Genomic DNA, 15,001 nt, shown 5'->3' with positions numbered 1-15,001 from the left:
CGGCCTGTCCCCGCCCCCAACTCCCACCCCGCCCCTGCTTCCTCCTCTCCCCGCCCTCTAGCCGCACCTCGGGGTCCAGGATCCCACCCAAGTCGCTGCTTTCCGCTAAGGGCCCGACTCTTCTTGGAAGTCACGAGGCAGCACCGAAGCCCACCCACGGAGGAGACCCCGAGTGGGTGGGAACGGGGTGCTGGCGCGGCGCCACCTTGGAAGGTCCTCCGGCTCTTGGGAAGTTCGCGTGAGAAGCACCAGTGAGTGGCTAGGTGGCTTCACTCTCCCCTTCGCGCCCCAGCGTGGGTCACCGGCGATGGGGGGAATTTATTCCCGGCGATGTGGCACCTGGATCGGTGGCACCAGTGGTCAGGGACCGCGGCGGAGAGTGTCCCACTACCGGGCAGCTGGAGCCTCAGGGCTTTTCCACCACAGCTTCGACTAGTCCAGTGGGAGGGAGGGGGCGAGGTGACTCGGAGGGTGAATTCTTATGGGGGGGGCGGGGCGGGGGGCGGGGAGCGGTGAAAGGAGGTGTGAGCCGAAAGGTGAAAAGTATCTGCCAGGCTAGATGGCCATCCTTACCCATTCTGGGATCTGGGCAGGCCGTGCTAAGGTCCCATGGCCAACTGCTTTTGCTTCTTCAAGATTAAGGTGATACCTACTAAAGACTAAAATACATGGTTGCTATGTTTATGCCAGACTAGGCAGAGACATATCTCATCCTTCTGCACTTGCCTGCCAGGTTTTAAAATACGAAGTCAAGATGACTGTGTCCAGCAAAGAAAAAAAGAAACAAAAAACAAAAACCCCTAGCGGTTGCAGGTTTGTGGTCTGTGCACAGTGGAGGAAAGCTAACCGAGAACTTGAGGGGACGGGTGGGAACCAGACAAGAGTAGCCTTTCTCGTGTGTTCATTTGGGCCTCCTGGCTTCTGGGCGGTGGGAGAGGTGGCCCCTCTGAGTCCCCACCCAGTGTTCATGACTCTGTGCCAGAATTTAAGATGTAAGCCTCGAGAAAGGAGCTTGTTCGGACCTGCCTTCGAGGGCTTCAGGCACGAGGAGAGAAGGCCATGTGTGTTGGTAGGTCATGCTATCTATAGCCAGTGTACAGGTACCACACATTACCAGCAGAGCTTTTCCATGCTAGGGGTTCCGCCTAAGTTTTAGTTCTGACCCTCTTCTATCAACAACACAACACTCGTGTGTGCGTGCGTGCTCCGTGGGGGAGAGGGGATAGAAGAGACAGAGACAGAGACAACCACATCTCACACAGTGTTCAGTGTTCAGGAGTGAGTGCATCCTGCACTTGGTGTGGGTCAGCCCAGGACCTCTGTCCTTGAAAATTAAAGGACTCTGTTAACTGGGTGTAGCCTAAGCCTACAGTTTCTCCACTCACAAGGCTGAGGAAGGGTTTCCAGTTCTACTGTAGAGCTTGGGCTAGAGCTATGGCAGGACACGATCTCAAAAGAACCAAAGACCAGCAAAATAAGAAACTTTAGGGGCAAGTGATCATAAGTTTAAGACATTTCCTCCTCCTATGTTTAAGAACGGAGGTGATCCTTGACATACCAGTGCACTCCTGTGTCACTCTAGTGGGCTCTTTTCCTGTTCTTGGTAAGCTTTACCACATTCCGAGTCCTCTGGGGTCCTCCCCAGAGCCTGGGGCCAGGGCCAGCAGCAGACTGATATTGGCTTAGTCTACTTATGGGATTGCTTCTTTTTTCTTTTCCTTTCTACCCTTACCCCCTCACATCCCCCCCCCCACACACACACACTCATACACACACCTCGGGGTTTTTCAAGGCAGGGCTTCTCTGTGTTCAACCCTGGATGCCATGGAACTCACTTTGTAGACCAGGGCTGGCCTGGAACTCTCAGAGGTCTGCTTCCTGAGCACTGGGACTAAAGGTGTGTGTCACCACGCCCAGCATGGAATGGTTTCTTTCCCTTTGTATACGTCTGTACACCACATGGGTATTGGGCTCCAGAAGAGGGTAATGGAGTTCTAGATAGTTAATGGTGAGTTACCATGTGGGTGCTGGGAATGGAACTTGTGTCCTCTCCAAGAGCAGTAAGTATTCTTCTTCCAACCCCAGCCATCTTTCCAGGACCTAGAATTGTCATCTCTTTCACATGCTTTCTTAAACTTCTTGAGAAGGTTGATGCTGACTTCTTTACACACTCCATGTTTATAAAATAAAATTCTATTTATTTATAATATTTATTTATTATATATCCATAATCCTATTTATAGCATGGCACTAAGTTCTTGGCCACACTAGAATGCCAAGATGAATGCCAGCCTGGTCTATATATCAAGTTCCAGACAAGTCAGACTTACACAGCAAGACACAGACAGACAGACAGAGTAAACTGGTGTGGTGGCACACACCTTTGATCTCAGAACTCGGAAGGTAGAGGCAGATAGATCTGTGTTTGAGTCCAGTCTGGTCTACATAATTCTGTCTCAAAATCACAAAACCAACGAATGAATGAATGAGAGAAAAGCAAAACAGGCTTCAAATCTCTGTTTTCTTTTTTGTTTGTTTGTTTGTTTGTTTTTTGTTTTTTGCTTTTTCAAGATGAGGTTTCTCTGTATAGACCTGGCTGTCCTGGAACTCACTCTGTAGACCAAGCTGGCCTCGAACTCAGAAATCCACCTGCCTCTGCCTCCCAAGTGCTGGGACTAAAGGCGTGCACCACCACTGCCTGGCTTCTTCTTCTGTGTCTTTTTTTAAAGCTGTATTTATTTATTTATTTATTTACATTCATTTATTCATTTAATGTAAGTACACTGTCACTCCCTTCAGACACACCAGAAGAGAGCATCAAATCCCATTACACATGGTTGTGAGCCACCATGTGGTTGCTGGGAATTGAACTCAAGACCTCTGGAAGAGAAGTCGGTGCTCTTACCCGCTGAACCATCTCTCCAGTCCTCTGTTTTCTTTTCATGTGTTTTCCCTTGAATTGGGAAGAGATCTGGTATTATTTGTCAAGTTCCTATTTATACCACAATGACCTTGAATCCTGCCTCTGAGGGGCGGGGGATGCACCATAGGTTCAGGGCTCCGCGAGGAGATGCAGTAGGTTCAGAGCTTGGTGATCCGATGCTCTGTTGATTCACTTCACCAGAAGATGGTTCTTTCCAATAACAAACTTCTCAGATGATTGAAAGTCCTGTGAGCAGTTCACTCCTGCAGTTCTCTTTCAGGAAACTGGTCTTCTGGTAAGTGTCCTCTCATGGTGTTTCTCAGAAGACAGTCCTGTGGGCCTCTGGTGAGGCTAGGGAAGAGAAAGCCAAAGGTGGAGACCACTGCACTTACCAGAAACTGGCCACTGTGTGTCAACCACTGCGGGCAGGAGAGCCACACCTCAGGGAACTCACTGGATAGTCAGGCGAGCACACTGGAGTACTTTAGATGTGGACTCTCTCAGGATGGGAGTATAAAAGCAAGGGCTGGAGAGGGCCTATATGTGGATGATGTGTTTTCAGACAGGGAGGTCAATGAGATTCTCTGAGACTGTGGAGACACCTGGAGGACATGGTCCATGCTGCACCAACACAGAAGCAATGTTCTCGGGAAGTGCCTGGCCATTCAAGAAGCTCCAGGGGCTCCAGGGGCTGGGGGCGCTGGAGGGAGAGACGGGCACCTAGAGATGAGGCCAAGAAGGGAGTGAAAGCCCTTCCTTCAGGGCCATTTTTTATTTGACATAAGGTGGAAAACACACGGCTTCTGAGCAGAAGTTTGGCATGGTCTGACTTATGGGGTCATGTTGGTCACCTCACAAAATAGCAACACCAGCTGAAGACCCAGCATCTAAATGGGAGCTGGTGGGTTCCCTTCCAAACCATAGCAGCAACATTTGCATGAATATTTCAGTCTTAGGAACAAACTGAAAGCAACAAGGAGACTCGGAGGATGAGGACCATGATCCAAGAAACCTGGGGTAGGGGAGGGAAGTTGATGGGGGTCCAAGGACAGTCTGCCTGGAGCTTTTGGAATGGAAGTTCACAGTGCCTCACTATCACAGGACCAGCCTGACCCAGAGTGGACTTGCCTGTGTCTACCTGGTGACATGTTCACAAATGCGTTGTTCGCTTTTGCCACAGTGAACAAAGTCCCTGTCAGAACCACTGGAGGGACCTGGGGAGATAGCTCAGTGGTTAAAAGTGAGAGACAAGGCATGGAGCTGGAGTTCAGAGTCCCAGAGTCCTCGGAAATTCTGAATGGGTGTGATGGCCTACCCGTACACAGGTCCAGCGTTGAGGCAGACACCGGTCCTCAGAGAAAGCAGGCTAGTGAGACGCGCCAGACTGGATTCTCTGCTTCAGCCTCAGGCCCCATGTCTCCACACATGAAGATGTGCACACAGGCACACCACACAGAGACCGGAAAATGGAATAAGGCATGGGTTGGGGAGAGGGAGAAAATGCTACAAGCTTCAGAGGTTTCAGTCGGTCATGGCACAAAAAAAATATAGTGACAGTCCATGGCAGTGGACTGCTGACAACTGACCAGGAGGCAGGGACCACCAGTGTGACCCTACCTTCTGAAAGTTCCGTGGCCTCTCAACATAGCGCCACCTACTGGGAGAAACAGTCACACAGGCGCCTGTGGGGACCATTTTCAATAGTTAATGAACTTTGTAAAAAATGGAATATTTTAACCACAAGTGGGAAGGCCATTGTCTCTTTTTAGCTCATCGTTCTGTAGACCCCTCGAGTCTAGTGCTGTTGAGGTGACTGGAAGTGTTTGAGGGACCCCAGAAAAGCCAGGCTTAACCAGGCAAGTGCACACACAGGAACCTATATGTGCTTCACAGACGCTTTTGTGTAGAGACGGCTTTTGCCAGTTATATGACCTCCAGGAATGTTTCCACTGTCCTCTGTACTAAACTATGCAATAGCGTATGTTCTACCAAGACAAAAACACCTCCCACACAGCCCAGCATCAAAATTATGTGGGTGGTGGAAGGGAAATCAGATCTAAACTGAACGCCCAAGCCTCCGGTCTGAAAATCCTGTGTCATCAAACAGAGCCGTAAGCATCTGAGTTCCTTCTTGTTTACAATTCTTCAAAACAGAGTTTGTTCTCTTCAGGAATTAAGTGAAAAACAGCATAGACACGTGTCTATGCTGGAGCTCAGGATCTCCTTGTGTGTTTCTCGTTAACAAGAGCAACACTTTTAACAAAGCTTGAATATGACTTAAATTTACTGTTATTATTATTTTAAGTGTGCGTGTTCTGTCTGCACGTATGTCTGTGCCTGGTGCTCCGGACCCCAGATCAGGTTGTTAGTTCTTCTGGACCTGGGGTCACAGATGGTGGTGAGGCAGGAACGGAACCTCGGTCCTGGGGCTGAGCAGCCTGTGCCTGCCTCGGGTTGATGATCGCCTCTCCCGCCACTTGAATACGGCATTTCAGCTGTTGTTTAGAAGCACACTAGAATATTTCAGTAAGCAAGTTAACAGAGGTAAAGTCCTGATTTGTCCATTTGTGGAGGATGGAGCACACGTCCTTCTACACTGTTTACATAATTAAGAACTTTTAAATTTTAAAATGTGCAAAACCAAGGAAAGGTGAAAAAGCTGAAGGGAATTGCGGCCAGTAGAAGCGTTATGTAAACACAAACCAGTTGTGAGGAATCTCAGGTGACACAAGGGAAAGTGGCTCACTTAGAGAAATAGGTCAGTGTAGCTTGGACTGTCGGGTGGCCCAGGTCGCCGGCTGCAAAACCACACTGCCACCTGGAACCCAGCTCGTAAGCCACCAGTTCTAAGAACTTCAACGTGAATCACAGGAAAAGAAATCATGAAACGTCCAGAAAAATTACAGCATAGGTGCTTTAAAAAAGCAGGGACTTTTCTAAATCCGTCAGCTCTTAAAAATTATAGACATCACCTCTCCCCCATACATACAAATGTCATGTGGAATATAAAAAATTAGTCATGTGTTTCTTAAATTATGCATTTTCATGGCTGGATTATGTTTTTAGTCTCTGGAATGAGGTACTAGAGATTCGTAGAATCATGTTGATAAAAGCACAGCAGCTGGTTAGAGAGTATAAGGGGTGATCTGAAAGCACCGGGAAGTTCATAAGATACAATGTTTCCTCATCTCAGCTTCTGTCCTTTCCTTATATGTATAATGAGCTCTGCCTTGTTTATCTTATACTGAAACTTTTAAGATTTATTTTGCCTGCATGTATATATATATATGTGTGTACCAGGTGCATGCCTGTGGCCAGAAGAGGGCATTGCATCTCCCGGAACTGGAGTTACAGTCCTGAGCCACGGTGCAGGCGATTGTGACTCAAACCTGGACCCTCTGGAAGAGCAGCCGGCACCCTTAGCAGAGGCGCTGTCTGTCCATCAGTGCTGCCAGCTGAGTTCTACATCTTTGCTGATTTTGCTGTCCTGCTTAGCACGCTTATTTTTCCTATCTAGTAAGTGCGAAGTTTTGTTTGCTGATCATATTAATTTGCTTTTCCATTCATTTTGGTGAGACTGATCATGAAATTTAACATTCTCTTCCGTTCTTAATTAATTATAGGTCAAATATGTAGATGAAAAATTTCCCAGTATCAAATTCCATGTGAGCACATGTGTGTGGTTCACGTGTGTATGTTCACGTGTGCACATGCAGGTGGAAGCCAGAGGTGTACCTCAGATGTCATTTTCAGATGTTTTTTATCTTGTTTTTTAAGACAGAATCTCTCAGTTGTCCTGGAACTCAGCATGTAGGCCAGGCTGTTTGGTCAGTGAGCCCAGGAATCCTCCTGTCTCAGTTTCCTCAGTGATAGGATTACAAGTTTATGTCTCTACTCCTAGATCATCAATCTTGCAAGACAAGCACTTCCCTATGAAGGCATCTCATTGAGTCGCTGGTACTCCAATTTAACACTTTATGAACTCTGGTCCTGCTTTGCTTTTGGTTCTTGTTCTGGAAGAAGACTCCGCTGATGTGGCCGAGCTCAGAAGTATCTTCCGAGCCCTGTGTCTGTGTGCAACTCTCCTGTATGCATCCCCCCCCACCCCCCACACTGCACAACCAGCACCTGTGGACATAAAAAGCTTTCATTTCCTGTTCAATACGGTGTTAAGTGTTCGAGCTCTCTGCAGAGTATTTCCGGTTTGTCTAATCTATCTGGGTTGATGCCCGCTAGGCTATGGTTTATAGCGCTGACGCTGCAGTTTCTCATGATTATTTTTGGTCCCACATGTTCTTCAAATATATTTCCTCTTACTCTCCCCTCAGTGGAGACAGAAAGGCTCCAGCCAGCCAGTCCTTCTATCTGCCAAGAACCTTCACAGAACTGAGCATGCCCAGTCTTGGGCAATCTGCCATGCTCTGTCCTTGGTGTCTGAGCCCTGTTGCCCAGGTCTGTTGTTTCTGTCACTGTGAGGCATCCCTTATGTGATCTGTTTTCCTAATAATCACTTTCCTAGGTTATTTGAACTTGACCCCCCTGAAAGCCGGTGCTTTGGGACATGCTCTCTGGCCTGACTTTTTGCTAGGTCAACAAACTGACCCGGCTTTGCATCATCTGTGGCCAGTTCTTGCTGAGCCTTACAGCCTGTGACTGAAGCACGAACTACCTAGTAGAAGTCCTAGAGAGCCACACAGATAGCTCCCGGAACCGGCCACTTTCTCCATGAATGGGGGAACAAGAAGGACAAACCGTACAGATTTCCTGTGTTCCCTGCCAGGCCTCCTCCGAGGCCTCCTGGAAAGTGTGGCTACGAAGGGCAGCTCAGGGGCCCAGAGGCTCCTGGAAAGGGAGCCCTAGCAAGGGACATGTCTGAGCACCATGTTCTTCTGGCACCAGCTGGGGCCACAGCTCAGTTGGGAAAAGGCGAATGTCCTCGTTACTTTTCTGTTGCACTGATAAACAACAAAACAACCGGGGAGGAAAGGGCTTACTTCATCTTACGCTTTGTAATCCATCAGTGAGAGAAGTCAAGGCAGGAACCGGGGCTCCGCAAGTGAAGCAGAGACCACGAGACCACGACGAACACCGCTCCCCGGCCTGCTCAGCCTGTTTTCTTACTGCACCCAGGACCACCTGCCCAGGGATGGCACCAGCCAGTGAGCAGGGCCTTCCCCAATCGGTCAGTAATTAAGAAAATGCCCCGCAGGTTTGCCCACAGACCAGTTTAATGGCCAGTCTAATTCCTCCATCAGGGCCTCCCTTCACAAGTGACTCCTTTGTGTCAGGCTGACAGGGAACAGCCAGTGCAGCTCTCAACCCTGGGTTCAGTTCCCAGCACCGCATAGGCCAGGTGTGGTGCAGCCCCGCCTGCCATCACAACCATGACTTCTGGGTCATTCTCCTCTACAGAATGAGTCCCAGGCTAGCCTGGGACACACAATTTAACATCAACTCCTACCACCGCCCCAAAGACGCTCTGGTTTCTCAGGGGCAGCTTAGAAGCTCCAGGAAGTTGAAGTTCACCAAGTTGCTCCCTCCTGCTTCCTCATTTCTTTCCAAGCCACTTCTAAATGGTGGTGCGCACGGAGCCCTGGCAGTGCTCTGACAGTGTAGACGAGTCCTCTGCCGGGAGCCCAGCCCAAACACCTGCAGAAGGTGAAAGGAGTATTATTGACAATCCTCACCTGACTGGGGGTCAGGGAAGGCACAAGATGTCCGTGGTTTGGGCAGCCCTCCCAGAGCCTTGTTTGGGTCCGTTGATCCTACTGCAGCAGGGGAGCTGTGTTTGTGACCTGTGCTGTCACCAGAAACCACATGGAGGGCCATGATCCGTGCTCCTGCTGACCACAGAGAGCAAGGCGGCTACTCTTGCTGTGATATCGAGGACTGCAGACAGAGTGGAGAGAGGGACGTGGTAGGCTTTCATGACACCCCCCACCCAAAGTAACACTACACCAGAAGCCACCAAGGAGAACTAACTCTCCGGTGTGGGCCGCATGGACAGTGCCGCCAGAGGAACTGGCATGGATCGGCTAAAGAAGAACTTGTTCAAACCCCAGAAATCCCGAACCTTGAGATTTAAAATCTCAATCTGAGGCGGCAGGAGAGGGGCTCCCTCTCTGTTTCTGCGCCTGCCTTGGAGCTGTGATCCAGTGAACCCGACCGGGTGATCAAACACAGTCAGTCACGCGGCCCAGCACCTGGAATTCTTCCCCGTGCTCCTGAGGCATCCTGGACACTCTCACCCCCTTCTCCCAAACTATATAATCCTTGGCTCATTCTGAATGAAGTGTCTGTGTATAAGCCCACCCTGAGTAAAGGTATATGTACAAGCTAATTGTCTAAGAGAACTGTGTTATTAAAGATTGTCCTCGAAGGCCTTCACCTGAAAGAGCTGTAACACTAATATCCTCGGAGTCTGTCTGTCTGTCTGTCTGTATCCCCTCCCCACTCCCAACTGGAGCTGGGTCCTGTCCATTCTGGAGTCAGTCCACTTCATCCATCCAGCCACCCGGCGTGCTGCAGTGTCCGTACACCCTGAGAGGCAGAAGCCCAAAGCGTGCTTAAGTGTGACGGAGACGCTGAAGTGTGGCTCTCCACAGCTAATGGCTTCTGCTGGAAGCATAGGAGGGGACAGCCGCCATTCTATCTAAGGGGCAGGCCACTGAAGCACAGGAGGGGACAGCCGCCATTCTATCTAAGGGGCAGGCCACTGAGAGTTTGACTATGCTCCAGTGAGTATACAGAAAACACAAAGTGGATTTGTTTTTATTTTTTACTTCTTTCTTTTTGTGGGGAGGGGGTGACAAGGAAGAACTGGGAAGGGATTGTGATATGAAACTCCCAGAGAATAAAAGTGTTATGTGGAGAAAAAAAAATACTCAGGTGAAGTGGCCTTCTGTCCTTTACTCTCCAGCTCACTCTAGCTCACACCTCTTTCCAAAGAAAGAGGTTTTGTGTTCTCCCATCATTCAAGAGGATCCCGAAGCCGCCTCTTCCAAGAAGTCTTCCTCTAGGCCCTCAGTGTGATCAGCCTCTCTCCTCCTTGCGCTCCCTCTTTTCTCACAGAATGTAAACTCTACAGCAGCTCGTCATGTCTCAGACAGATGAGACTGTAATCTTAGGGGATGCCTCCCGAGAGGTGGGTTGTGTGGAACTGGTATGGGGTACCGAGTGGCGAGGCTGCTCCTGTAGACACGAGACCTCACAAATAGCTGTGGACACTTTGCCCGTCAAACCTGAACTGGTGCAGTCACAGTGAGCCACTGTGTCTCTGTGCAGCACTTCACCAGGGGCACCAGCAGGATTCCTCCAACATGTGTCTGCTCAGGGACCAGCCGGAGTCACACACTGAATTCGGTGCCTTGGATATAGACTCAGAGAAGTTTTAGGGGAAGGGATTGTTTGCTGCTTTGTTGAGACAGAGTTTCACTGGGTATCACAGGCTGGCCTCGAACTTATGGCCTCGCTGACCTAGCCCGAGTGCTGGGGAGTCATGCATCTGAGCGATGGGACTGCAGGGCTAAGTTGGCTTCTTCAAATATTTTATGCACATGGGTGTTCTGCCTATATGTATATGTGTGTACCACATGTGTGCCTAGTACCCAAAAAGGTCAGAAAAAGGGTGCTGGATTCCTTGGAATTGAAGTTTCAGACAGCTGTGAGCCAGCAGGTGCTGGGACTGAAACCAGATCCTCTGGAAAAGCAGCCAGTGCTGGTGCCCTTGACCACTGAGCCATCTGTCCAGCCCTAGACTCCATGTGTAAGGTTTTGAGGCCATCGTAGAAGACCATGAATCCGGTGGCAACAGTAAGCCACTCTCAGCGCCCATGCCTTTGTGTGGTTCCCTGCCTGACCTGATTTAGAGTCAGAGCTGGCTTGTGGGCTTTTATTAATGCAGCAGGGTGGGGCTGGAGAGATGGCTCGGTGGTTAAGAGCACTGGCTGCTTCGCAGAGGATGGAGGTTTCCTTCCCAGCAACCACACGGAAGCTCACAAGCACGGGTAGCTCCAGCTTTAGGGGCTGTGACCCCCTCTTCTGGCCTCGGTATGGCACACACGGTGCGCATGCATACATGTAGGCAAAACACATTAAAATAAATACATTTTAAACAGACTAGAATTGAGAAGTCATTAGAAGGCCCCTGGGCATGGGTTTTGGTGTCTGATGGGGCTGACAGAGCTGGAGTTCTCTAGAGGCCTGAAATGATTCTCACACTGCATCTTTTGCAGGGCCGGTGCCAGCCAGCCTTCGTAGTTCTTGAGACTGCCCCAGGCAGGGTCAGGAAACCAGACAGTAGACTGATGTGATGCTTAGCAGGCCACTAAAATGACAATTAAAACTTTCGTTTCTTGGGCTGGAGAGATGGCTGACTGCTCTTCCAGAAGTCCTGAGTTCAATTCCTAGCAACTACATGGTGGCTCACAACCATCTGTAATGGGATCGGAGGCCTTCTTCTGGTGTGTCTGAAGACAGCAACAGTGTACTCACATACATAAAATAAATAAGTAAATCTTTTTTAAAAAATTAGTTTTTCCAAAGAGAAAAGAGGATGAATCAAATGTGTGGATTAAATGTGTCATATGCTGTTCTAAAATGTAGTGACCCAGTTATCAGGAAATCACTGGAAACCTTATTTTTTTTATTTTGTTTAAGATTTATTTACAGAGAAATCCTGTCTCAAAACAAACAAACAAACAAAAAAGATTTATTTATTTATTGTATATGAGTACAAACAAAAAAGATTTATTTATTTATTGTATATGAGTACACTGTAGCCATCTTCAGACACACCAGAAGGGGGTGTCAGATCTCATTACGGTTGGTTGTGAGCCACCATGTGGTTGCTGAGAATTGAACTCAGGACCTCTGCTCGTTCTGGCTCCGCTAGTTCCGGCCCAAAGATGTGTTTATTATTGTATCTAAGTACACTGTAGCCATCTTCAGACACAATAGAAGAGGACATCAGATCTCATTACAGATTAGTTGCTGGGAATTGAACTCAGAACCTTTGGAAGAGCAGTCAGTGCTCTTAACCGCTGAGCCATCTCTCCAGCCCCTCTGGAAACCTTATGAAATCAGTTCAGTGACTGAGCACTTCTTGTAACTGGTATCAGAGTAGTGAACACTCTTCACAGCCCAGCTCCGGCAGCTGGAGTCACAAACAGCACACACAACTCTGACCAAGGAAACCTGCTTTAAACATGTTTCCTTTTGTAATTGCCTCTACTTCTTTATATTAGCCACACCTGGTGCCTGGGGAATTCAGAAAAGTTTCTCGTCAGCCTTTATTGGTTTGTGCTGCGCTGCTGACAGAGACAGAACAGTCAGGAGGCTGAGGTGCGAAGCTGAGGACGCCTGAGTCCAGACTCGGCCTTAGCCGAGAGCCAGGCCTCTTTGCGCCTGCTCAGATGTCCACTGAAGACAGCAGGGAGCTTAGCCACTCTCAGCTCCAACTCTTTATCAAGACGGAGGATGGAGTGGGGTGTGTGTGTGATGCTGCCCCATCGCAGGAGGTCAGCAGCATGTGGGGACTACTGGCACTTTGCTGTCCCCGTCAGCAAACACACTGGCAAATGCACAAACTGGACATGGACCCGATGGCAGCGGCTTGCCCACTGAGGCTTGCCCGCCACACCCAAGACCTCGGCTTGGGTCCCTAGCACCGTAAAATTGAAAATAAGTTTTCAGCACTCCCGGGTGTGGTGGCTGGGAGCTGCACAGATCTCTGAACCGAATTAGACAGTAAGAGACAGGTTCTCACTATGTAGCTCAGGCTGGCCTCAAACTTGACATCTTCCTGTCTTAGTCTCCTGTCTCCAAAATAACAAAATCAGCAGAAGACCAGCCTGGGCGACACCGCCAAGATCTATGTAAACAAACTTAACTATGTACATGCTGCTTTAACCAATGCTACTACAGTCTGAAGTCAGCCCTCGACCACCGCGCGGCAGCAGATCTGTTCCTCTAACACTATAATGAGATTTCCTTCCCGGAGCCACACAAGAGGAAGTGAATTTCATTAGGAAAATCACGTTTTCTGAGGATTCAAAGTCTGGTCTGCCATGTTAGCGGTCTCATGCAGCTCCGGCCGAGATCTCTGTGGGGGAAGCCCCTCTCATAGTCCCCGCTGCCTCAGCTGACACACGCCCTTGGTTCACTCTGTTGGGGACCCAGCCCAGGCTCCCAGCTTTAAGTCACTGGTGCCCCAAGGAGGGCAAGCCTGGGGGTGCTGGGCTTGGTCTGGGGACACAGACTCCATCACCCAGGCAGGGGCTGTGCTTGTTTGCGAATATCTTCATGTTCCACTGCAGTTTCCAGAAGCAGACAAAACCATTTCTTGCAAACAGCTGGTTCCACAGAACTTGCCAAAGAGTTTCACTCCCATGTTCCCTCCAGAGGTCAGAGGCACGGGGCTCTGGCTCTCACGCTCCCTAAAGGATCCTCAGCTACCACAGATGTCATGTGGCAGGAGCACACTGGACAGGTGGGGCATCTCCGCCTGCCCCCTAGGGCCACTGCTGCTGAGTCAGCGAGTATGTGTGGTGTGAGGAAGATACATGTATGACTATCATTCAAACTTTGACTATAAAACTTTCCAACATGTGAAGAAGTTCATCTATGACCAACAACTAACATTTTGTCACAATTAGTCTTACCTCCTTTTGGTTTTGTTTTGTTTTTGATAAGGTATTGTCAGGCATCCCAAGCTGGTTTCAAACTCTCAATCCTCCTGTCTCTGCCTCCCAAGTGCTGGGATCGAGGACATGTGCTATGAAGCCTGTCTCCTTATTCATCTACCTTTCTATGAATTTTCCTGCTTGGTCATCACATCTGCACTCCTCCATCCTGTTACTATAAACACTTCACGCAGCTGTCATTGTGCTGGAGCACGTGCTGGCCCACCCTGAGTCTGCTGTGCTCCTGAGTCTGTGCTCCTGCTGGAGCACGTGCTGGCCCACCCTGAGTCTGTGCTCCTGCTGGAGCACGTGCTGGCCCACCCTGAGTCTGCTGTGCTCCTGAGTCTGTGCTCCTACTGGAGCACGTGCTGGCCCATCCTGAGTCTGTGCTCCTGGGCTCTGTTCACACCAGACTCTTTTATTCCCTTTGAGGGGAGAGTCCATGAGGGTTCAGAACCAGTTTTTGATTAATGTAGTCTGACTCTTCAGAACCTGGCTAATTCCCAGCCTCTTTGCCTCTCAATAGAACTGTCCAGATTCTTTATTGAATTCTGGTAAAAAAAAAAAATATTGTCTGTATAAATGCTGTTTTCTAGGTAACCTATTTGCAGGCATGATTACACTTCCTTCCTTGGATAAGTAACCTACCTATTGCCTTTACTATATTTGTGGCCCAATTTGTGATCTTGCTCAGGGTTCTGGAAGTCCCAGAGCACGGCAGGGCATTCGCCAGCTTCTGGTGAAAGCCATGTTCATGTATGTATCCTGGCAGGCTGGAAGAGCAGAAGAGCCAGTGTGTTCGTGGAGAGAAGCGGGAGTCTGAGCTGGGAAGTCAAACAGCCTGCTCCTGTACGCACCATCTTCATCCCGGGATGAAGGCTGAAGGCGGAGCCCCCATGGCCTAATGAGCCCTGAAGGTTTTTCCCACCACCTCTCAGCTATCAGCTGGGGTGAGCGGCCGGGCGCTCATTCCAGAGCCCTTGGTGTGACTCTGGCCCTCCTTCTGCTTCTCTCTGTTCCTCTTTTGAGACAGCACCACCTACTCCACTGCCTTTCAAGAACCACTCGATGGCTTGGCTGCCCTCACCAAGAAGTCAACACAACCTCTGCTTCAAAAATATGTCATCTGCCCACAGCTGGCACGTGCCTCTAATCCTAGTACTTGGGAGGCAAAAGGAGAGATGGCTCTGGTCTACAGAGTGAGTTCTAGACCATCTCAAAAATGAAAAAGCGTTTGCGCGCGTGCACATGTGTGTGTGTGTGTGTGTGAGAGAGAGAGAGAGACAGAGAGACAGAGAGAGAGGGGGAGAGAGAGAGGGGGAGGGAGAGAGAGGGAGAGAGAGAGAAGGGCAGCACTCACGACACATGGTGCACATGTGGAGCTCAGAGGACAATT

General features: G+C 49.5%; 2 long non-coding RNA genes across 2 annotated transcripts; one reads left to right on the top strand and one right to left on the bottom strand.

Moving 5' to 3' along the window:
• Positions 1-49: 49 nt before the first annotated feature.
• Positions 50-9,660, top strand: LOC127697344 (uncharacterized). The gene is made up of 3 exons (XR_007980450.1): positions 50-251; positions 6,224-6,439; positions 7,443-9,660. It is a non-coding gene; the product is annotated as an uncharacterized LOC127697344 (long non-coding RNA).
• LOC127697345 (uncharacterized) lies at positions 2,757-3,670 on the bottom strand. The gene is made up of 2 exons (XR_007980451.1): positions 3,378-3,670; positions 2,757-3,274 (listed from the first exon to the last, which is right to left on the bottom strand). It is a non-coding gene; the product is annotated as an uncharacterized LOC127697345 (long non-coding RNA).
• Positions 9,661-15,001: the final 5,341 nt, after the last annotated feature.

Source organism: Apodemus sylvaticus, chromosome 12 (assembly GCF_947179515.1).
Source record: "Apodemus sylvaticus chromosome 12, mApoSyl1.1, whole genome shotgun sequence".
Classification (NCBI taxonomy): Eukaryota; Metazoa; Chordata; class Mammalia; order Rodentia; family Muridae; genus Apodemus; species Apodemus sylvaticus.
Note: the sequence above shows the minus strand (reverse complement) of the source record. Positions and strands in the feature narration are given on the sequence as shown.